This window comes from Strix aluco, chromosome 2 (assembly GCF_031877795.1).
Source record: "Strix aluco isolate bStrAlu1 chromosome 2, bStrAlu1.hap1, whole genome shotgun sequence".
Classification (NCBI taxonomy): Eukaryota; Metazoa; Chordata; class Aves; order Strigiformes; family Strigidae; genus Strix; species Strix aluco.
Genome location: NC_133932.1, coordinates 65,392,425 through 65,416,121, shown reverse-complemented (window position 1 = coordinate 65,416,121; position 23,697 = coordinate 65,392,425). Strand labels below are relative to the sequence as shown.

Sequence of the window (23,697 nt, the reverse complement as noted above, 5' to 3'; positions counted from 1 at the left end):
AACTAAGATCTTGGATAATTGTCACTTAAAATGCGGAACCATTTGTAGAATAGCAATGAGGCTGGAATGATGTGATGTTTTTGTAGATCATGTCTTCCTCTAGTAAATATACCTAGTCCCGGTCTGTGCAGGATAGGATTTAGACACTTCAAAGTGGTACAGACTTTGATACTTGTTTAAAGTGCAAAAATTTGTCTCTGCAGAACAGTGCTTTACAAACTTCAAGTATATGCTGAAAAGTTGTCAGGAGCTGAAGAAAATACTCTGTCTGAAGTGCCATCACTGGAAACAGCATGACTTTAGCTTCCCCAGTGGTCTGATGATCATAGAATCACAGAACCGTTTGGATTGGAAGGGACTTTAAAGATCATCTAGTTCCAACCCCCCTGCCATGGGCAGAGACACTTCCACTAGATCAGGTTGCTCAAAGCCCCGTCCAACCTGGCCTTGAACACTTCCAGGGAGGGGGCATCCACAGCTTCTCTGGGCAACCTGTTCCAGTGTCTCACCACCCTCACAGTAAAGAATTTCTTCCTTATATCTAATCTAAATCTACCCTCTTTCAGTTTAAAACTGTTACCCCTGGTCCTATACCTACAATCCCTGATAATGAGTCCCTCCCCATCTTTTCTGTAGGCCCCCTTTAAGTACTGGAAGGCTGCTATAAGGTCTCCCCAGAGCCTTCTCCAGGCTGACCAACCCCAACTCTCTCAACCTGTCCTCATAGGGGAGGTTCTCCAGCCCCCTGATCATCTTCATGGTGTCTTCTGGACTTGCTCCAATAGGTCTATGTCCTTCTTATGTTGGGGGCCACACTTCTCTTGGTGCAGCCCAGGATGCAGTTGTCTTTTTGGGCTGCGAGCGTACACTGATGGCTCATATTCAGTTTTCCATCCACCAGCACCACCGAGTACTTCTCCGCAGGACTGCTCTCAATCCACTCCTTGGCCAGACTGGATTTGTGCATGGGATGGCCCCGACCCATGTGCAGGACCTTGCACTTGGCCTTGTTGAACTTCATGAGGTTTGCATGGGCCCATCTCTCAAGCCTGTCAAGGTCCCTCTGGATGGCATCGCTTCTCTCCAGCGTATCGACCACACCACACAGCTTGGTGCCGTCGGTGAAATCGTTGAGGGTGCACTCAATCCCACTGTCCATGTTGCCAAGAAAGATGTTGAACAGTGCTGCTCCCAACACTGACCCCTGAGGAACACCACTCGTCACTGCTCTCTGCTTGTGCATCGAGCTGTTGACTGCAACTCTTTGATTGCGACCATCCAGCTAATTCCTTATCCACCGAGTGGTCCATCTGTCAGATCCATGTCTCTCCCATTTAGAGACAAGGATGTCATGTGGGACAGTGTCAAGTGCTTCACACAAGTCCAGGTAGATGATGTATATCGGCTTTCATGGGGGCAGGTACTGCTATTTGGATGAAGTGGCCAATTATTGTGTGACTGAAGTACCTCTGGTTGTTAGAGTCTTCAAAATTAAGTCAAGATCTTTGTAATGTTCTGGACCCCATACAATGTCTGGAAGCACTGGAGTTGTAAGGAAGCAGTACGAGCCCTGAATACATCTGGGAAAGGCCTCTTCTGTGAGATCTATGAACAAGAGTTGTAAGACTGCTTTCTAGGAGTTAAAAATGTGCTATGGTTAGCACAAATAAGGTAAATGTTGGAAATCAAATCTTAGTAAAATGCAGGTTACTTTGGTGCACAGAAGAAACACTTTGAAAGGATCTGCGGTCATGTCACATTCATAGTTAGTCAGTTCAGTGTAAGATGTCCTTGAATTCTTCCTAAGACTGAGCTCTTACTCAAGTGATAACTTTATGCTTAACATCATCTCTTCTGACTGAATGAGGCTTTCTGTTTCTACTGACCTGCTCAGGGTCACAGGTCTTCACCACCTCATTTGTGAGCTACAGAAATGCAGTGGGGTTTTTTTGATTTTTAAAGGCACTGCTCTTCAGAAGATCTAACCAGTACAAACCAGTACTGTGTACCTATGACACCAGTCACAAAAATTACGTCAAAGCTGTGGTGCGCTATGTAGAGAGCGTACTTTTGGTGCTTTGATCTTTAATGTGACTAGTGGTCTGAGTACATAATGTTCCAGGAAGATCATTATGCTCCATAGTGCTCAAGAACCTCCTTTTCTTGGGTCAGCAAACTTCCTGGTGCCTGTCACCAGCATGGAAATTAGGAAGGAAGGTAAATAACTTTACTGATTAGGGCAGGTGTGGTAGGATGAAATTCCTTATCAAAGCATTCATCAACATCATCACTTGCTTCCCATGTTGAAGTCCTACTCTGATCCTGCTGCCTTTGATTAAAAATCAAAAAGGCAATTTTTTGTTTAAAGTATGCGTGCTTTGTTCTTGGTGAAAGACAGTAGTTGGCAGTGTCTTGTGTCATTTCTAGAAGGCATTTGGCTACTTGTATGGAATATGTTTTGTGAAAATTCGATGTAGCATAACCCTTCAGGATTGTCTAAACTATGTAGTTTTCGAATCTGTCTGAAACTAGTAGTGTATGTCATCTTTTTCCAATGTAAAGCATTCTTCTTTAATGATGAAGAATTAGTTGAAAAGCTTCTGGTTTTTAGTTCATCCAAGGGTGTTGTAACTGTAGGATATCCTTCCTGTATGGGGATGGCTTATTTTAGTACACTGATTTAAATTCACATGGGAAGACCTCCAAGAGGACTTTTACTTTCGAGATACTTAACTAGCTGCTTAGTTTGCTGAATTTTCACTATACTTAAGTAAAAATGGCTGGAGGTACTTTTTTGTTTTAAGCATGACGTTTTCTGTCATTTGGAGAGAAAATGGCCTGGGCTGTATAATAAAACAGTTGTCTTCTTTCTCCTCCGGCTGTTTTCATAAAATTAGAATTACCATGCTGTTTCTCAGTCACAATAATCCTAAGTGCTGAAAAATATCTAAACTTAACAACAAGCATAAGAAAACCTAACTGAGACTAAAACAAAAAGCCTCAGCCAATGGTGGAAAATTTTGGACTAAGAACCAGGAATTAATAATTCCCAAAGGAAGAAGAGTCCTACAGAATCATGTGGGAAACAGGGCAAGGAGGACAGGAGATAGATATATATATATAAAAAGATACATATATATTTTTTTCCCTTGGCAGTGGTTATGCAAATATTCTCTTTAAAAATAGATCAGAAATCTGAGAGATACATGCTAGTATTTTGCCACCATAACCCACCTTAGTTTATGCTTTGATCCGAAGAGAGATGTTATTCGAGTAAATGCTGATTACAGTCTTCTGTCTGCATGTTCTGATTTTCAGAGTTATGTGCTGATTTCCCACTGATGTGAATTAAGACTGACCAACCATAAAGTTAAATGGACTAGAAACTGGGAAGAGTGGAAGCAGTGGAAGGGAAGGGACAGGATGGGATGCTAAAGTAGAAAGTGCTTATAACAATTCATGACAGTTTGTTCAGAGAAGAAAGATCTTATTTTCTTTTCTGTTAGATAGAAGCGAAGTGTTGGTTTCCTTTGGAAATTCTGTTGCAGATCTTCTAGGAGCCAAAATTAAAGGAAATGGGAGTTTCCTTTTTCAATACCATCACATGAATGTTACTCTGGTGTTTTATCTAAAATACACTTCAAGCTTGGTTTCCAAAACTGTCAAATTGGCATATAGCTTATCGATATTAAAAATATGAGTTGAATTTCATTAAAGCCTATCAGGAATGTAGGTTTGGAATGGTTACTGAGAGTCCTGTGCAGGTAGTGAACATGCTGTCCCAGGTGAGTCAAGCAGAAGAGGTATATATCCGAGCTGTTCAGGTGGGCAGTGGTTAGGTCTGCAGTATCTTTGTGTCCACCTTGCTCCTGTTGCAGCAGAACTTCTCTGACACCAGTGATTTTGTTGAGCTGCAGTGGAAAGGATTGCAACCAAAGGAGCTTTTGCAGCACTGCCTTGTCCCCTTGCTTTTTTTTGTAACCTGCTAGCTAGGTTAGCTTGGCAGTTTATGGGATTCTAAAACTTGGTTGCTACCAGAGTGTTTAATGTGGCCAGACTCAGACAACATCTTGAGGTACTGCTCTTGATTGTGGCCCAGTCCTCAGAGTTGGGGAAAGGCAATACTTTTGTGCAATGTGGCTTTTCTTAATACTTCTTCAGCCTGAGTCTTCCATGTTTGCCTGACTCCTCCAAAACACTGGTTGCTGCTCCCATGCGGACACTGTCATGCGAGTAGTTTAGCCAACCCAGGAAAGTAAGTTGCATCTGACAACAGCTGCTCATACCCTACTGTAAGAGATGTATCTACTAAGAAACTTTTGCAATGGATTGTAAGCTAGTGTGTATTTATCTTCTTGCTAGTAACTGTCTTCCTAGAGTAGTTACAGTAGATACATGGTCAAATTTTTAACACTGAGCAAGAGGGGCTTTGCAATGATCTGTCCTGGTTTTGGTGGTGGTTGATATTTTCCTTAGTGGATCTGGGTGATGAGAGAGAGAGATTTCTTACTAAATTTCAAACAACACCATGCTGGGAGGGGCAGTGAAGGTAGGCAAGAGAGACTGAAGGTAAAAATAACTTAAAAAAATTGGAGATCTAGTCAGGAAGGGGGGGTGAATGGAGAGTTAAAGGTAGGTGAGAGTGCCCCAGACAAAAGTGCAGTAAAGCAGAAGACAATCAAATGTATACATAAATGGGAAAGAAATATGGTGTTAGGATTCTAGTTAGGAATGGCAGTTGACTGTAAATCACATGCTAAGCATGTGTTGTCGTATTAGTGCAGAAAACAGAAGAAATTGAACAGTTAAGGAAGTAAAGTAGTATTGAAGTCTACTACTCCAGCAAGACACAAGAAATCTTCTTTCTGCTCTGCTTGGCACTGTTTTCACTTCTGGATGGTGCACTGCAAAGAGGTTAGATTTATTAGATGGGTTTCAAAGGAGCAACAAGTGATCTGAGATCTAGAAAATCTGCACTGTAAGGGAAGAGTCAGCATCCTGACATTCCTTAGCTTAAAGGAGAGGTGTGAGAAGAGAGACAGGAAGATAATTTTTCAAATATTTCAGAAGTTCTTGCGAAAAATAAAAAGGACATAATCTATTGTTTGTGGCCATAGTGGGTAACAGGATATAAGGGACTGAAATTAAAAGGGAGAACACGGTTAGGTAGTGGAAAATTTTTTTTTTTAATGGCAAGTATAGTTATGTACTGGAGTAGATCATTGGGAGGAGTGAAGAATTTCCGTGTAGGCGTTTTCAAGAACAAGTTAAACCAGCGATGCCAAGTAAAAGACACCAGTACCCTGTTTGGTACCAATAGAGATTTGGGCTAGCACAGAAAGAGTGAGTTACACCGGGTTTTAAAGTCACTATGACACTCCCAAAATAAGTCTTAGATAGGCAAGACTACAGCTGGCAGGGGTGATCTAACTTTGAACTAGCTATCTTGCTGAAATTACTTTTTTAGTGGGGGGTTGGACTAGATGACCCCTAGAAATCCCATCTAACCAAAGTTATGCTAGATATTCTTGACCTTTGCCAAGTCTATCTCTTCTTGTGCCAAGAAGGACATGCTAGTGCATTTCATTACTAAAGAATATTGATGTTTGCATGAGATGTGAGTTGCCCTTTATTATCATAAAATTTGATTCCTTAAAATACATAAAATGTTTGTATTTTAGCAGATTCACATAACTGTTTATTGTTAATGTCCACAGCCATTTCTATAGCTAGGAAGTGAAATATAGTGAAAACAATGTGTTAGAAAAATCTTAAAAAGTGTCTTGTTTTTTCAAGTGTGGGTTTTTTTTTCTTTTTTTCTTCTGCACTTCCATGATTTAGAGTAGTATCTCATTTATTAACCTTGCTTCTTCTGTGTAATCATGACTTTATTTGCTGCCTGGATAACAAAAAAGCTTCTTCTGTTATTGATACAATCTTTTGGATTAGAATTCTAGAAAGTGTTTCTTTTTAGGATGAGACACTGACAAGTCTATAATTCAGTTTTGTTTATAATGCACTATGTTTTGTTTTCCTGAACATGGTAGAAAGTGAATAGAAAGTGGTGCTCACAGTGCAAGGCTTTATTCCAGCTAGTGTCTGTCTAAAAAGCAATTACTCTACAGTATTTTAGAGCTGTACTTCCAGTCGCTTTTCTGGTTGTCTCCTTGGCTTTTGCAGTTTTCTGTCTATTCCTGTGGATGTTTCCCACAGATGTGCCACCCATCTATCTAACAGTAAACAACAGAAACGCTATTTTTGCTCGTGGCAGTGTATAATTTTACTATCTTATGCTCAAAAATAATTTAACACTTTCCTATGCTTATCAAGCATAAATGTTGCCGTGTATCCCGCAGATACATCATCATCTTACGTATCAATGCCATGAACAACATTTAAGTTTCCTCAGACAGTTCAGAGATGGGCTGAAATAAATCTTTTTATCACTACAAATGACTAGTAAAGCAGTTGTGCAGATAAACAGCCCTCATACTTAGTTGCACAGCCCCTAGAGACAAACTGTGGAGGTACTGTTGGAGAGAGATTTGAATAAAATGTGATCCTATCACATTTGACTTACAAGGTTGTTGTTAATTTGTAGCAATGTGGGAGCATGGTCAGGCTTTGATCCTGAGTTGTTTGCAAGGAGGACAAGTTAGAATATGTTCTCAGAAACAGAGCTTGTTCAACACAGTTGTCACGGCACAGAGAAACAAGGAGCATCAGGAACCTGAACCCACTAGCATGTGTGGAAACAATAATCAAACTTCTGCAATGGCTTGAATTTTGTGCCCAAGCTAATAAGACTTTCTAAAAGTTTCAGGTCTTGGAACAGAGTTGTTAATTGTGAGATGGTAGCACTTCCAACCAGTTACCTTTTGATAGATGAATTTTCTTCTAATGTATTAAAATGTTACAACATTTGGCTGTGGATCTACCATTACTAATCTCATTTTAATTTAGGAAGCTAGTTTTTCTTGCTGTAGTTCCTGGCTTGTATGTGTATGTTTCGTTGGTTTCTGAAAGGAGGGAAAGGAATGGTTTAAAAGTAAGAGCATCTTAATTTACATGTACAGAAACTCACAGTGAGTTACAATTCTGTAGTAGTAACAAATCACGTTAAAGTATTTGGAAGCTTTCAGGTTGTCAGAACTGAATGGTTGCTTTTTCTTTCTGTGTCATGGTTCTACTCTCCTGCGTGCTTTGTTTCCTTGCCACGTTGGACTGTAGGTGAATTAATCTGAGAATACACATCATCTTAACTCTCAAAGTATGAGCCCTGAATGTTCAACAATGTGTGAGCGTATTATGTGATGATTCTTTGAGAAGGTTTGGGATATGCACACCTGGGTTTTCCTGGACATGACTTCTTTTTATTCACAGAAATTTTGCCTGGGCAGAAATCCTTCAGGTGCAGAGCCTGTTAGCCCCAGATGGGTGGATGCTGCTGCACAGGCATCCTGTTGCTGACCAGGTTACTGCGTGACCAGAAATCCCAATTGTGTACACAGAAATTGTTTAAGTGCGCACAGTAAGTGGCACCTTTGGGAAGTTTTATGTAGATGTGTATTTGTGATAAGTAGTTACTGAGCAATTGCGCAATAGTCCACGTGCTTTTAGGATGTCTGAGAAGGTTCAACCACTCACTGCCCAGTTGGTTGGTGTATGTGCTGAGTCACATTCTGGAGGATGTGTAGAGGTGCATGTGTTGTAGAGTTTGTTTGTGTGGAAGCATTAGGGTTAAACATTTTTGCTTTGCACAAATCTATCTGTTGATCAGGGAGGTTCTATATAGAGATAGGGGAGACCTTTCTGAAACTCCTGTGTGTAAACATGTGATGGTAGAATAACCATTTTCTGATGTAAATGGGACAAACGCATCCATAGGTAGAGATGACCTAAAAAGGTCAGGGCTCATTTTCCCTTGTTCTCCTCCTCCACACTGCTTTACTGAGAAGGCAATTGTATAAAATAAAAATGCAATTTCATATTATATGGAAACACTGAAAATGAGACTAAAGCTTTGCCCTGTGTTTGTAATATGTTGCTTTAAACCTGACTGTTTTTAACTTAGTTTGATGAAGTTTTAAACTTGGAACAAGCTGTAACTGAATGGAACACTTTTCTCTTTCTCTTGTAGTTTGGGGATCCAGAGATGAGTTGCATTGGCTTTTGTGGTTTTGGCTATGTGTAGATTGCAGTGATCAAAGACTTGTATCAGGTGAAGTTGAGAATCTGTCCTCATGCAGGAAAAAATTGATGCTAGGACATTCACAGATGTTTGTATATTCAGTACCCATGGCTTTTAAGCTGTTCTCCCATGCAGTCATAATGATAAACTAATGACTTGGAAAATAAGCATAGGATGGCTGTGGTTAACTTTTTTTTTTTTCAAAAGTTGAAATGTCACTTCAGCTTCTTTTGCCTTAAGATATGCCGCTGTATCATCTTTTTCACTCTGTCACTCCTTCATTATACTTTTAGTCTGTCCTTCTCACTTAGTTCAAATTTGGTTTTGGTAGTAACACTATTCCGGCAAGCTTGGAGGAAACAGGCTGTTAGGACCAGGACAGAGCCTCCCCTTGGTCATAGGGGCTGGAGCTCAGCAGCAGCACTGGGCTTGGATAGCTGGGCAGGCACTGCTCACGTTCCTGCTGACCATGCCATGGGTGCAGAGCTCTTGTCTTCTGCAGCACTGCTGGGTTTTGCTAGTGGTTAGAGGCAAATGCTGTTAATGCATGGAATAAGTATGCGAATGCGAAGACATACACGGGGGACAGGGTGAGGAGTTGTGTGCCAAGGGCCAAATGCTGGTTCTGCTGGCTGGGGTTATAGTGGCAGAGGAACCAGAGGGTCCAGGGGTGTGGATGGGAGTCTTGGGGGAGAGCTGGGGCCACTGAGATAGAAGTCTCTGTAAGGGAAGAGGGGTGGAAACAGCTGTAGGAAAACAAATCCATGAAACTTGTGTGGATTCATATCTATGTTCAGGTTTGGGTGTTGCCTCGCTGCCCCACAATCTTGGCTCTCACTAGGCACACAAAATTACCAGAATGCCAGGTGAGAGAGCTGTTTCATTTAAAACTCAGACATGTACTCATAAATTGTATATCTTTTTGATGGTTCCTGATACTGCTGGTTTAATCCTACTTCAGATGAACTGCTTGTGATTGTGTTTGGGTGTATTTTTTTCTACTTGGTCTGCTTTTGAATTACTAGAGAATAGCCTTCTGGGTCTGGCAAGAATCTGTGCTTAAGATGTTTGCTTTTATCTGTATCTGGTCTTGTGGTGTGTCTTACTGTTTGTACATCATTGTTAAATGTGCCACTGAAGAAAAAGGAATTCATGACTACTTTGCTATGCTGTTTATTGAGATATTATAGATGCATTTTTCAAGTGGAAATTAAATGTAGGAGGCTGATGGTTATGCTGAAGGAGGTGTTGCCATTTGTGGTATTTAAGTGAAACTGTAGAGTTGGTAGCTGATGCAGCTGACTCTACCCTTCATTCTCAAAAAAAAAGCTTTATAGCAGATTGATTTATATACTGCAATAATGGCATCAAAGTAATGGGACACTTAATAGAAACTTCTATGGCTGTATTGATTTGCACTTTCAAAAGTAAAAATGGAATTTTACATACGATTTTTGTAATGCAAAAATTTTTTTGAACAAATCTTTAGAAAACCCCAAAGTCTTTCTTGTAAGAGAAAATCAAAATGTACTTTATTTCAGTGCACCTTTATTAAGATCTGGTTTATAGCCACATGATGCTTCCTGGATCTTCACTTCTGTGGGAATTATTCCTACACTGTGTTCGTTGTTCCATAAACTCTTTGCTGCTTTGTTACAGAAGGGGTCAATAGGAAAGTTATAATTCCTCTCAGAAACATTAACCCATTTGAAATACAAATGGAACCACATTTCCCTGTGGTGTTGCAGCATCACAAACCAACGTTCAATAGTATTGATGACGAGTAGTGTAATGGAAAAATAATTAAAAATATGTAATTAACACAGTGATTTGGGGAAGTTACACCAAAATATTAATTTTCTGCACTGAGTATTTGGGAGACTGTAATTCTCACCAAAAAGTTAAAAATTTCAGCTGCTTATACCATGTGACACATTTGAATGGCCTTAGTCAAGTGTAACTAGAAACCAAGCAGTGCCTTCCCTAACCTTATGAAAACATGTTTGTTGCTGCTTCTAGACCATTCTCTTCATGTTTACGACTTCATTTTCCATGATGGAAATTCTGATCTGTTAAAGTATATTATTTGTTTTAGTATTTGCATATGACATAACCATGTCCATTTGTTCCATCCCGCACTTGATTTTTTTAAACATTTTACTCATTTTCTCTTTATTCATATGAAAGTTGTCTGTGAAACGATGACAAAACAAGTATGATACACAGAGACCATGTTAGAATTGAGATTAAACTAGTTTCAGGTGTCCAGCTAGGGTTGAATTTTGAGGTGGTGTAATGCCATAGTTACAGGCTTGAGATACACCAGTGCTCACAATTGCATATTGATTAGCGTGATGGTCATCTCTAAACTATACCTGAATCTGTGGGTTTTTTTAAAGAGCTGGAGAAGGGAAAAAAAAAAAGTTGATTTCGGATCGGTTAATTTTTTGAATTTTCTTATGTGTAGTACATTATGAATACAAGGAATAATGCGTGTAACCTTTGACTAAAACATGATTTCTTTTAAAATATAGCTGTAACTGTAGCTGTTAAAGCAGGAAGTTGATGGAGAGGCATAAGATATGTAGAAGATTTAAAAAAATGTGTAGAAAACAGATTCAGTTAATGACTGGTTATTTGCAAGATGTGAGTGACAGGATTAGGGGAAGCTTGAGTGTTTACCAAATTGATTTGGAAAATTAGTTTACTGTTTTTGCACCCTGGTTTGGGTAATAAAAAATTTCAACAAAAATGTTTTTATTGTGAGCTTTTATGGAGACTTGTTTTCTCTTTCAAATCCCTTTTCCAGTTTTAACTTACCAAGTCAATAATACAGAGAATCAAAGACCCTACTTTCATGAATTCTGTTACAGCAGAGAACACTACTTTAGTAAATTGAATTAGAAGTTCAGTAGCATATAAAAAGGTGGTATGCAGAGACAAAAACAAACCTCCAGGAATTAGAGACCACTAGATAGCATAAATATTTTGATTTGATATCTTAATATAGGTATATATGCTTGTTTGTAGAAAGTAGTTGACAGTATTGTCTGAGATCTGAGGAGAAACATGAGATGTCACAGATGACTTACAGTCAAACTGACTGTAAGGGGTTGAATTACCTAAAGGGTAATTGCATTTGTTTACACTGTCAGCAAATCTGTAAGTATTTCAGGTGAAGGGGTTGTCTCTTGTTCTCTCTTAACAGATGTGAAAGAATTGTGTTTTACCAAGGTTAGATTTTGGTATTATTTTTAATGTTGAAATTACGATACCACACAGAGATGCTGACCCTTACATTATAAAGCCACACTCTGCTAGGATCAGCCTAAGCAGTTATGGCTTCTTTCATATGTCTTGTTAGAAATGAGTGTAATTAGCTATTATGTAGTTTTAAGAAGATACTCTTGTTTATTGGTAGCAATAAAGTCTCTCTCTATATACACACATATAAACTAAATGATGGAAGCAAACATGACTGGATGCAACGTCTATACTTAATACTGCAGAAATGTAGAATGGATTGCTTTACTTTAAGATGTTAAAAAAATGCAATGGGAATGCTTTCTTTCTGCTAATGTGCTTTAGCCCTTCAGTGTTGCCAAGAATGCAGGCTAGATATCGACCTATCCTGTATCAAAAATAAAGTGTGTTTCTGTGCTATGATTCTAATGTTTGCCTAAACTGGAACTTTGTGCTTGCTTGAGCAGTAGATCTTCTGCATAAGGTTTTAGTCAGAATTGTAATGTGGCTTTTTAATTGGCAGTTAGTTTGAAAAAATAATTGTGACATAATGATCTTTGTAAAAGCTGTCACTGGAAATTGTGTTCCTGTTTTTGAGGTAATGCTGTGATGTTATTATTGACCACTTCCTAGTTTCTTTTACACTGTTGTACATTTTGAGTCTTGTGCAAGACAAGTAAGACATATCAAAGTGGAAAGTTTTAGTGAAGGTTGTTGGAAGGTAATTTTTTCTGACGCTGTAAAGAGTTAATGTCCAAATCACATGAATTCAATGGTTTGCATACTCAGCTGAGGTTTTCTTTTAATTTCTTAAACTGAACTCTTTGTGCTATGTATGTCTACAACAGAAGTTGCAATAATTTTCCTTGTACAGCTTTGCTTTTTCGGAATAGAATCTATGAAGCTTTTATTTATTAGTGTTTCTATTCAGGGCTAGAGATGTGTTAAATGCTGATTGCTTATTGTGGAACTGATTTAGCATATGATTTCAGTGACCTTTTTATATCACTTTCCCTTTAAAGAAGGAATGCCAGCGGAGTTGACAGTGCTTCCTAGCACTGGGAATAAAATAAAAACCAAATAACTGGAATCTAAAAACCCCTGAGGATTATATTCATCCGTAGAGTCCTAAGCAGTGTTGTTTACTAGGCAAAGAAGTGTGAATACTAGTTAACAGTCAAATTAGGACAAATAAATTGCAAATGTGAGATTTCTTTTCTCCATCACTGTAGCTTGCTGTTTTGTTTTAAAGGAAGACCTTCAGCTTAAGTGCTGTCAATACTTCTTCTCAAACAAATCATGTGTTTAATTATCCTTATTGTCTGAAGCCAATGCACAGACAGAACGCCATATGCTTCTGTTGACTTGACCTCCTTAGCTGTGAGTGTCTGGATTTTCTGATATATTATTTTTATTCCTTGTGTCCAAAGGAATGTTCAGACCCTCAGTCAGCCCTCATCAATGGAGATTTGAGAGTGGTGTCATAGTGAGTTTTATAACTGTATGGGAAATTTTCTAAATTGTGACCTTTCTGTATTGAACAATTTGTATATAGAGGCAAAAGTGAGCAATTGCATCAGGAGACATTTAAAACTGTTCCTGGCTGCTCTAGCCAGCTATTAAAATACCTCTTAAGTAAATCATTCATCAGTTGTCACAGTTCTAGTTTGGCTTCTTTGGCTTTCTGATTGCTTAGGATTGTTTGTTTTTCCTCTAGGAAAAATGTTTTAATCTGTAGCTTTTTAGAAAAATAAAACAAAACAAACTAAAACCAAACCTGCCTGATATATGCTTCCATTTTGACTGGTAATCTGCAGCATTTTTAGTGTAATTGTATTAAAAATATAAAAAATGGGGGGAAAGCAGATTTTCAGAGTCTGATCTGTTTTGTATTCCCATTTTTCTGATTTGTTTGGATATGCGGAATCTCTTAGAAAGCAGGGCTTTTCAATTCCTTTTTTCAAAAGAATGTTTACAAGTAAATTGGTTCTGAAATTTACACTTCAAAATAGGAAGGTTTTACCAGTTGATACTACAAAGGATCATATACAGATTGCTTTAAAAATTTTAGTGAAAACAACTTCAGCTCCTGCTGCAAAGGAATGTTTAAACAAAAGTATCTGGACTGAGATTGGATCAGGCCCTGAAAGTTTCAAAGCAAACACTTCAGACTTGTGCTGGTGCATTAGAATTGGGGAGAACAAAAAACACTACTTGTTTATACAGATCCTTGAAGTGCACAATGTGAACAAATTGCAATGAAAAATTAAGTAATTATAATTCTCAAGTTATTTTTTAAAAATAAATTTAAGATGACCTGCAGAACCTTCACTCAAAAATAAGCTGTTCTTCACAGTGAAAGCTACTTGAATGAGCATTTTTAAAAATACTTCTAGTCCTAAGTATGTTTCTATGTGGAAAACAAGGGCAATAAACAGTAGTTCTACTGGATTGCTTTGGTATATTTAAATACCAGATTGCTGAAATGACCTGTCAGTTTGAGTAACAAGATTAGGGATAAAAGAATGACTTGCCCACTGTTTCCCTAAATCTTGATACAAGACCTCTTTTGTTTGTTTCAAGAAGCAGAAAATGTTTTGTCTTTAGTAGGATGTATTTTTCATATGTAAATCAACTACCTTACTTTACTGTCTATAATTCCACTGAATAATATAAAACAATCTCATGTTCTCTAATCCTTCAAAATACTAATAGCTTTATGAGTAGGCATAGCTACAGACTCAGTAACTAAAGGCCCACATCAAGTGTTCAAAGAGGACTGATAAAATTTGACCTTGAGCCATTTTCGTAAGAGCTTTTATTTATAGTATGTCTGTTGTTAGCATTTACAGTATACTGCTTTATTCTGTATTTGCATGGTTGATTACTCTTCTGCTTCAGATTTTATAACTCATCATAACTTGCTTATAAAAGGTTTTAATTTCACTTAAGAGCAAGGAAGATAATTAGCTGATGGAGAGTAGTCATCCATGGTAATATATTGTAACATTTCAAGGACACAATCTATCAGCCTTGACGCAGTTTTAAGCCTTTTGGGATTTAATTTTGGGGGGCAAATTTTGTTAACACCTTCTTTACTCTTCATTGTTTGACATTGCTAGTTATAAATATGATTTGTGCCTATGTACAGGTTTTGGCACTTCATAATTACCTCAGCTTGTTACAATATTTTGCTGTTCTTATAAACCTAAATGTCTCAGGTGAATTCTGGAACATCTTTAATCTCTCTCTTGTGTGGACAGAGCTTTTTGGCCATGCCTGTGTGATTGGTTTGACAATTCCCCTGCTCACCTCTCTGCAGTTGGACATTTGAGAATGCAGTGCTTGATTTGTGCGTTGTGAATATCTTCTGCAATCTGGAGTCACTTCCAAAGGGCAGTGGAAGCAATATTTGTATTTCCTCAGTAAATGCCACTATGTATTTCTTGTCTGTGCATCTTTATGTGGGTTCTGGATGACGGGAGAGTGCAGTGATAGCAGGATTTTCTATCACAGTACTGGGTATTTGTATTTATAGTTACATTTTGCAAAACCCATGCAAAACAGGAAATCTAGCTTTTGTCAAAAAGTGTCAGTTTTAAGATGAAGTTGAAAATTACTTAAGTGCTAGTGTAGTAAGAATTTCTTTTGGTTTGGTAGAGGAATTGAGTCTTTCTTTTTCTTAACTGACATTGGAAATAACTTAGTCTGCCACATATTATCATAGCAGAATTTTAATTTAAAAAGATATCAGTTTGTGAGGGACAAAGATGACTATTTGATCAGGTGATACTACAAATGTGATAGCTTGTAAAGTACTTAAGTATTATGGATCAAGCATGGTCTAAAAAATACACGTTGCATACACCTCTGTGGGAGTGAAGTGCGGGTCAGTGCAGGTATTGTCATAGCTTAGCGTATACTGGTGTAATTGATACCATGATTTCATGGATCACACAAAGCATCTGAAATGATTTTAGGGGAAGTGCAGAACTTATTTTTTCACATTACACAGCTGAAACAATAAAATATTCCTGTAAAAGCTATGCCAGTTTGAATTGCCTGGCATGTTGACAAATCCCTAAATCATTGAAGAGTAACCTGCTCTTGCTACACCCACTGACTCTATATAATAAACTCAGTGTGGAAGCTCTCTGTCCATTAAGACTTCTATTTTGTATCAACCTTGATGCAAGTGTAACGAACTAATAAATGAAGTTTGTTACTGTCTCTGACGTGACTGTGGGGTTTTTATAATGGAAGGAAATGAGTTGTGGAATAACTAATCACAAAAGTAGCTGAATTAGCACTTACTACACTGTGTTCTCACAGATTCAGACATTTATTTAAGGACATTTTAACAACTCTTCAACAGAGTCTACAGAAAAATGAGACATTTGCAGTGGAACTTTTAACTTGTAGCACAATTTACTGCAGCTGCAGCCTTTTTTTGTTTTTGTTTGCTTGCTTTGAGAAGGTGCAGGCTGTGTTGGTTTTGAGTGAGGGTCTAAGGTGAGGGAACCCTGAGGTTGGAAGAAGAAGACTGAAAGCATTGTCACTAGGGCCATAAATTTAACTGTTACATTGGTGAATTTAGAACTGTTGCCAGTGAGACACTGTTCATTTGAATAACGATTTGTATCTCCTTCTTAGATAGAAGAAAGGTCCAGCCATATCAGGTTATCTGTTCCTGCTCTTACCTGTTTTACTAATTGAATAGTTGTGTGCAATGCTTTGTTGCCAACCAAAGCCCTTTGTGTGTCAGATGGCAGTCAATTCTTCCTGTTCCTATTTAATGAACAAAGAGGGTGAGGAGTTTCAACAGTTCAGTTGAGTAAGAGCAGGAAATATAAATCAGGTCTACAAGCTAAGCCCTCTGTACTTGTCTTGCTGTCTTTTATGAGTGCCAAGTCTGTGGCTGGTTACCTTTTTCTCTGTGTGGCAGATCCATCACTTTGGGTATTTAGCTGGTTTGCAGTTTGAAGGAAGAACTCATCTGCCCGCTGTTGATACAGGAAGGTCTTTTTCTGATCTTGTCTGATGCATCTGCCTTTGGAGACAACCAGCTGTACCACCACAGAGCTCTTGAATAAATTATAGCTTGCCCTTTTTTTTTTTTAAATAGTCACCTTAGTTCAGTATGCGCTATCTCCAGATGTGAAAATTGCCTGTGGTTTAACATATTTGTGAACCTGCTTGATTGATAAGATAAATAACATCTTGCAAAGCTTTCATGCTACTTTTTATGTTGTAGATAGTGCTGCTTTTAGCAGACAGTAAAAGGCTTTCCTTGAGGGAGAATGGCAATACTAACTGAGAATTGCTGAAACATTCTTGGGGTTTGTAAGGGTCTTCATGCAATTCTGTTTTCTTTTACCTCCATGCACGCTTCCTCCTGCACCCCCCAAAGAAAAAAGAGGGGGAGCATTTACACAGCAGCCAAAGATCATCTTTTTTTTTTTTTTTCTTATAGAGAGTGGGAGGGTTTTTACTGGAGTCACAGGCTACCATAGCATGGCTGTTGCAGGCTACATAGTCAGAAACTTTGCAGAGATTGCCAGAAATGCAAACTTCCCTTTTTAGATGGTTTCTGGCCCTTTTTCTTTGTCCACTATTTAGCCTATTTCTTGACAGAGGCATTTCTAGAGGGTCACAAAACATCTCTGAGTCTGTAGTGCCTGTACCTTCTTTCCCTGGTGCAGTGTTAACAAAGGTGGATGTGTATGCATATCATCTGAATACATACTCCTCTGTGTTCCTCTTCTGCTACTGCCTAAGATAGGTGAATAAAATCTTCTGAATTCTCATATGCTGATACATGTACAGCTTTGGTCAAGACTGTTGTGTACTTACATGCTCTCCACAATGTTAAATTGTACCTGCAACTTCATTGATGGATCTAAGTAGTTCTTTATACTTCTGTATAATAAGTTGAGTATTTTGTGGTGATTGTTGCTTTAATAATACCAGTGTCTTGATGAGACATCCTGTTCAACTGTACTTTCTGTGTTTCATTATTAGTAGCAACACACATATATACAGGTTTCAAAAGTGCATTCTGATTGAAGGTTAGGTGCTTAGGTTCTTTGTTTGATACGGACCCATCTCCGTTTCCCTTGTGGGTGTTTATGGTGAATCCTCAAATAGTCAGAGGCAGCAGAATTTTGCTGATTCTGTAGATGTCTGTACTCCCCTCAACTTAAGAGTGCACCCAACATAGTTTCCTCACATAGTTTTCATATTAGAATAGACTATTTCAGTTGGAAGGGACCTACAACAATCATCTAGTCCAACTGCCTGACCACTTTAGGGCTGGCCAAAAGTTAAAGCATGTTAAGGGCATTGTTCAAATGCCTCTTAAACACTGACAGGCTTGGGGTATCAAAAAATGTTGTTTTGCTTAAAAAGTAACAAGAACAATAAAACTAAGCTGTTGATGGTTTTTAATGGCACTGAAGCTAAATAGCCATAGAATTGCTTTAGTTGTGTTTCCAGGGTATTTTTGCAATTTTGTTGTTCAGTATATGTTTCATTTGGAATTATGATACAGTGAGCATTCTGCTGGTGCAGGTAATTTACCTACAATTCAGACTTCTTTTTCTGTTTTAGTTGAGCTGAGATAATCTGCAAAATGCTTTTGTAAATTCAAACTACAGCATACTTTCTTGTTCCTTTACTTTGCCCTTTTTTATCCCAAGAGCTCTTTGCTCTTAAAAATCATGGGTTGAAATACATAAATTAGACTGGTAGTACAAAACCCAAAACTAAGAAACTAGATGTATGATAAGATGTTCAGAAGCTCCATGCTGAGTTTAGGAAATTGGCATCTGGTTTAACACTTCACTTATGAGCTGTCTAAATTTAAAATGATGTAATCAAGACTGTCTGTGGCTAAGAGGAGAATGGACTGAGTTTGTAACCTAGGCTAATGGTGTCTTTTTGGAATGACTTTTTTTTTTTTAACAGTTGTTTAGCAGGAAAACCATAAATAACTCAGAGAAGGAAGAGTAGGCTGAGAGCTGAGATCCCATCTCTGGTCAAAAACTTGCAAACCTTCACAGTTTGATTTGAATCTTTAATTTTCAAAATACTGCATCAACTTTCAAGTAAGCTTGTCTAAATTCTAGGTTCTGCATATTTAAGAGAACATCTTGCAAAAAGGGAAAAAAAGTTGAGAAAACAAACTACTGAGTTGACATAGTGTTAACTTTCCAAGAAGTGCGCAGCATCAAGCCAGCTAAAATATTTAGGTTTTAGCTTCTTGAGTTTTGCTGAAACTACTACAGTTTAAGAGAAAATGATGAAGAATTAATGCTTTCAGTTCTCAAGTAATTTCTTAACAAGATATCTTCATTTGAAGTATGAGGGCTAGTTATTTTTATTTGATCTTTTTGGCTTTCAGAACAGAGTATGCAAAAGCATCATCTTATTTCAATGTAAAATAATATATTATTCTTAAATAAAAATATGACTTTATGCTGAAACTACTGGAGACCAAATGTGTTTGATATTGTCTACAGCTGCTGTTAGAGGGATATTTTATTTGTCAGGGAACAGATATGTTTGTGGTTCTTCCATCAGCTGTATAAGGCAAATAATTACTGTATGAATTCCTTCCTCTGTTTTTTCTTAAATTACTCTAGGTTTCAGCACAAGAAGAAAAGTCACTTATAACATTGCAGAAGCTGAAGCTTTTTCATGATGGTGACCACTGATCTCTGACTGTTTCCTTCCATTTTTCTTTTTACTGTAATAGCATTGGAAAAAAAATGGTTTGTTACTCTCTGACAAGAAATCAATTCAATTTCTTTAGGTTTTAGAGAAACCTTTGAACAATAAAACACTAAATGGTCAAATATGTCTTTAAAATATTGGTATACTGTTGACTTTTTTGTATATACAATGCTTACAATCAGCTTGTCATAGAATAGAATATCTCAGTTGAAAGAGACCTACAGTGATCATGTAGTCCAATTGCCTGACCAGTTCAGGGCTGACCAAAAGTTAAAGCATGTTGTTAAGGACATTGTCCAAATGCCTCTTAAACACTGACAGGCTTGGGGCATTGCCCACCTCTCCAAGAAGCCTGTTACAGTGTTTGACCACTGTCTCAGTAAATAAATGCTTCCTAATGTCCAGTCTGAACCTCCCCGGCACAGCTTTGAACTATTCCCACGCGTCCTGTCACTGGATCCCAGAGAGAAGAGACCAGCACCTCCCTTTCCATTTCCTCTCCTCAGGGAGCTGTAGAGAGCAATGAGGTCGCCCCTCAGCCTCCTTTTCTCCAAACTAGACAAGCCCAAAGTCCTTAGTCGCTCCTCACAGGACATTCCTTCCAGCCCTTTCACCAGCTTTGTTGCCCTCCTCTGGGCACATTCAAGGACCTTTAACATCCTTCTGAAATCGCGGGCCCCAGAACTGCACACGGGACTCAAGGTGAGGCCTCACCAACACTGAATGCAGGGGGATAATCACCTCTTTTTCCCGGCTGGTTATGCTGTTTGATGCACCGCAGGGTGCAGTTTGCCCTCTTGGCTGCCAGGGCACTGCTGGCTCACACTGAGCCAGCTGCCGACCAGCACCCCCAGATTCCTTTCTGCAGGGCTGATCTCCAGCCACTCTTCTCCCAGTTTATACTTGTGTGGTCCAGCATTACTCTGTCTCAGGCGCAGAATCCAGCATTTGTTCTTGTTCAATTTCATGCCATTGATAATCACCCAATGCTCCAACCTACCTAGATCCCTCTGCAAGGCCTCTCATCCCTTAAGGGAGTTGACAGCACCTCCCAGTTCGGTATCGTCAGCAAACTTGCTAATGGTGCATTCAACTCCTGCATCCAGATCATTGATAAAGATATTGAACAGACCTGGCTCTAGAATTGAGCCCTGAGGAACACCACTGGTGACTGGTTGCTGGCCAACTGTAGCCCCATTCACAACAACCCTTTGGGCTCAGCCCTTCAGCCAGTTCTTCACCCAGTGCACTGTGAATTGCTCACCCCACAACTTGTCCAGAAGGATGCTGTGAGGGACAGTATCAAAAGCCTTACTAAAATCCAGAAAAACTACATCCACTGCCTTCCCTTCATCCACTAGGCAGGTGACCCTATTTCAGAAGGATATCAAATTAGTTAAACAGGACTTTTTCTTTGTGAACTCATGTTGACTGTGCCTGATGATTGCATTATTCTTTAAATGCCTTTCAACAGTACTCAGTATAATGTCCTCATAATTTTTCAAGGAACTGAGGTTAGACTAACATGTCTGTAGTTTCCTGGGTCTTCCCTCCCACCCTTTTTGTAAATTGCAATAACACTGGCTAGCTTTCAGTCAGCAGGGCCCTCCCCAGACTCCCAAGACTTTTGTTAGATGATCAAGAGGGGTCCTGCCATAACATCCACTAGCTCCTTCAGTACTCAGGCCTGATGGGATTCATCCCTCATGGACTTGAGAACGTTCAGCTGATACAGCTGATCCCTTACAGCTTCAGTGTCCACCAATGGAAGGTCACTGCTCCTGCAATTTTTTGTCCTCTAACTCAGAGAACTAGGCAGCCCAAGGTCTATCAGTACTATTAAAAGCCAAGCAAAAAACCAAACATTGAATGTGCCTCTGCTTTATCTTTGTCCCTATTAGTCAGGTGACCGTAGTCAACAAATATTGGTCCAGTGTTTTCTTTAGATCTCCTTTTGCTGTTAGTGTCAGATATAGCACTGGCCAGTTTCAGCTCTAATTGAGCTTTGGCCTTTCATCATTCATCCACATTTCAGAAAGACTGCCTTGAATTTCTGGAGAGACTTCTACGGTCACTTGCAAATTTTGATTCCTTCCTCCTTGTGAGGAAAGAAGTGAAATTTGAAATATAAATGGGACTTCTGAGTAATATAGTAACATGTTCTCCTCAAAAAGTCCTAATTTTTTAATGAAAATATTTAGCTTTCAAGTTATTTCATATTTTGAAGAGGGGGGGACAAAATGCAAATATCGAACTTGAGCTAAGTCAAAGTTTAAATAGAAATAAATCCTTAAATTTAATTTTATAGGTTTATTCCCAAGTACTTAAGAATCAAGAACTCTGAAAAAAGAAATTAGAGTATTTATAAACTCCTGATGCCTTAAATGACACTTTTCTAAAGTCTGGGACAGGTGGTGACCACTATTGGTGGTACTGTAAGAGCCTGAGAAGTGTTTTCTCCTTTGCAAGTACCTTTCAATATGAGATGAAATTTGATGTTGCTGCCATTGTGGTTTTTTGTTTGTTTTTAAGTAATAAGTATCTGAGCAGTTGATCAATGCTTTGAAGTATGGTAAGTATGCCAAAGATATAACTGTTAGAAACTTGTTTTGTTTCAAAGTACAGGCAGTCATATTGTAAAACAAGTACCAGAAGGCCAAATGACACATTAATCCTCAAATACATGAAAAGTGCTAGCTCTGGTAGTGTTAGAGATGTAGATGTTTTAAATGACTTAAGTTCTTGCAAAGAATTATTTTTACTTCATTTTGCATAAATAACTAGAAAAATACTCATAGGGTAGTGGACTTAAAATATAATTATATCTATAATGTTAGCATTTTTGAGTTTTACTTAGCTGAATAATATTGTGACCTAACAAAAAAAAAATCATATGTTTTTGAAGGATGGGTTTCAGGAGTTTATGTATCTTTTAAAGCAGCCTCCTTAACCCCAGATACATCTGGTTGAAGCAGTTGTGAGAAGTTGAGTACTTTGAATCAATCAACTAGTATTTCTTAAAGGAATTCATGCTTTTGAGGTCTCAAGTACCATAAATGCAATACCAGTACTGTTCACTGGGAGCCTCAGGGCTGAACTGCTTTATAATACTTCTACTGGGAAAAATTTTATAGTGCCATAGCTGGGAACCTATGTTCTTTGCTGAAAAACTGCTATGGTAAGTTATGAAAATAGAAGTTTACTTCTACATATATAATTTCAATTTTCTTTTAAAAAGAAATCAACTAACTACCTTTTTTACTTTTGACATATTATTACTTGTAAAATAAAGGTGTTATAACAGCTACCTCCTCTGAAAGCGTCATTTCCTCAGTAAGGGATTTTTATTGGTAGTTCTTAATATGAAACTACCGTTTTCATTTTTTCATGTGATAAAACTGCCTTTTCAGTTGGGTTCCAAGTTTCTTGTGGTTTTATGACAGAGTTTTAATTTGCTGTGGAATTACAAGGGTTCTGTAATTCCCATTTTTGTATTACGTATCTGAATTAGGGATGTAGAAAAATCTTAATCTCTGTTTACCTGCTGAGTTTAGCAATAAGATATTTCTGATTTTGCATTATGGAGTTTGCTAGGTGGAGGTGGCAGGGAACTACTGTGGTTCTCTGCTCTTTGATGTATTCCTAAGTAAATTATTCCCTCTAGGCCTCTGCTGTTCCTTAGAGCACCAGAATCATTGCAGTACTGTCTGTGATGTGCTGCTATCTTGTAGTAAGTGTAGGAAGAGAAATGGTCTCTGCCAAGATTTGTCTTGAGTCAAGAGAGGAAGAACTGAATTCCTCTTGCTTGAGGTGCCAGAGTGTTTCCATAGGGTTCTCATCCAGGAGAACTACAGACTGTGCCACAGACAAGTTTAGCCTTTTTGAATTAGGAAAAACAGAAGTGTTAAAGTTTGTCTGCCTTCTTGTACCATGAAGAGAGACAATGGAAACCTGGTGCTATGGGCTGCTTCTGAGGCTATCCACTGCTATAGAAGCCTTCAACAAAACCTTGCATGTCCTTTGGTGGTTCATCTGTTCTCTGTTCAGACAGAAATTAACAGGGATCTAGATAACAACCTGCCATCACCCATTCATTTTGGGGAGGGAGTATCATTCGCATACTTGAGTGTGGCATTTACACTAATACAGTTCTATATTCGTTTAGCTGTTAAAATGTTTTGCAACCTTACTGTAGCTAGTAGACATGTAAGAATGCCCTTTATGCCAGAAACTCCAGAAAATTTTCCTGGCCTTCTCAATGCTGTTGTCTAAAGCACCAAATAGCAGTCTGTATTCAGTCATCAGTGTGTAGTGTGCCTAGCACTGTATTGTGGGCCAGCATCTGTGTTCTGGCTTTGTTGGCACAAAAGCAATAACCATTTGGTTGTAATGAAAAAAGGAAAATAAGGCTGGCAAGGAAAGTGTTTTTAAGAGGTAGTGAACTATGTTTTTATTTTTCTGTCTTCAAAACAGAGGGCATTTTAGCTAACTATGTTTTCTAAACATAATCAGAACAGTACATCCCAACT

At 38.4% G+C, this 23,697-nt stretch overlaps 1 protein-coding gene across 3 annotated transcripts in view; it reads left to right on the top strand.

Annotated features, from left to right (window-relative positions):
* Positions 1-23,697, top strand: part of MGAT4A (alpha-1,3-mannosyl-glycoprotein 4-beta-N-acetylglucosaminyltransferase A) — an 83,306-nt gene that overhangs the window by 6,513 nt on the left and 53,096 nt on the right. The gene's annotated exons all lie outside the window — the stretch shown is intronic.